Below are 1,466 nucleotides of genomic sequence, written 5' to 3'. Positions count from 1 at the left end.
CCAACAAGGGAGGGTGCTACTCCGAGCTCGGTGATGAATTTTCTCAGCCCAACCGCTTCTTTGGCAGCATCTGATGCAGCAATATACTCCGCCTCGCATACTGAATCAGCCACAGTGTGCTGCTTGGAACTCTTCCAGCAGACAGCCCCACCATTAAGGGTAAAAATAAATCCTGACACACTCTTGCTATCATCGCGATCAGACTGGAAACTAGAGTCTGTAAACCCTATAAGTCTCAAGTCCGATTCACCATATATAAGCCACTGGTCCTTAGTATTCTTAAATACTTCAGGATGGTTTTAACAACCTTCCAATGATTCTCTCCTGGATCAGATTGGTATCTACTCACTACCCCTAGTGAGTATGCCACATCTGATCGTGTACATGTCATGGCGTACATGATAGATCCCACTGCCGAAGCATATGGAATCCTACCCATACGCTCTCTCTCTGAGGTGTTGTCGGACAATCCCTCTTCGAGAGAAAATTCCATGGCCTATCGGTAGATAGCCTTTCTTGGAATTTTTCATGCTGAACCTTTTCAGCATAGTATCAATGTACGTGGACTGGGATAAGCCAAGCAACTTTTGGATCTATCCTATAGATCCTCATCCCTAGGATGTAGGAAGCTTCTCCCAGATCCTTCATGGAGAACTGTGACAATAGCCAAATCTTTATTCCCTGTAATGCAGGGACATCATTCCCGATTAAGAGAATGTCATCCACATACAATACAAGAAATACTACTACTGGACCATTAGCCCACTTATAAATGCAGGGCTCTTCTCCGTTCTTAACGAAGCCATACGTTTTGATCGTCCTATCAAAACGTATGTTCCAACTCTGAGATGTCTGCTTAAGTCCATAAATGGACCTCTATAGCTTGCACACCTTAGACTCATCTGTGGATGTGAACCCTTCAGGTTGTATCATATACACCTCTTCGTCCAGCTCTCCGTTTAGGAAAGCTGTCTTCACATCCATCTGCCAGATTTCATAGTCCAGATGGACAGCTATCGCAAGCATAATCCGAATGGATTTGAGCATTGCCACAGGAGAAAACGTCTCGTCATAGTCTATACCATAACGTTGACGATATCCCTTGGCAACCAGACGGGCTTTATAGGTCTCCACCTTTCCGTCTGCGCCCCTCTTCTTTTTGAAGACCCACTTACACCCTATGGGTTTTACTCCTTCGGGTGGGTCAACCAATATCCACACATTGTTGACCTTCATAGACTCCATTTCGGATTTCATGGCCTCTAGCCATTTCTCAGAGTCAGGTCTCTGTATTGCATCCATGTAGGTGATCGAATCCTCATCATTTTCATCAAGTTCGACAGGATCACCATCCCGGACCAAGAAATCATAGTATCTGTCTGGTTGATGTGGTACTCTACCAGACCGCCTTAAGGGTGCATAATCAATGAGCTCCGGATCTGATCTAATCAAATTCAGTTCAGGTT

The sequence above is a fragment of the Elaeis guineensis genome, chromosome 7 (genome assembly GCF_000442705.2).
Source record: "Elaeis guineensis isolate ETL-2024a chromosome 7, EG11, whole genome shotgun sequence".
In the NCBI taxonomy this organism is placed as follows: Eukaryota; Viridiplantae; Streptophyta; class Magnoliopsida; order Arecales; family Arecaceae; genus Elaeis; species Elaeis guineensis.
The sequence above is the reverse complement of the archived record's forward strand: the minus strand, read 5'-3'. Positions refer to the sequence as shown.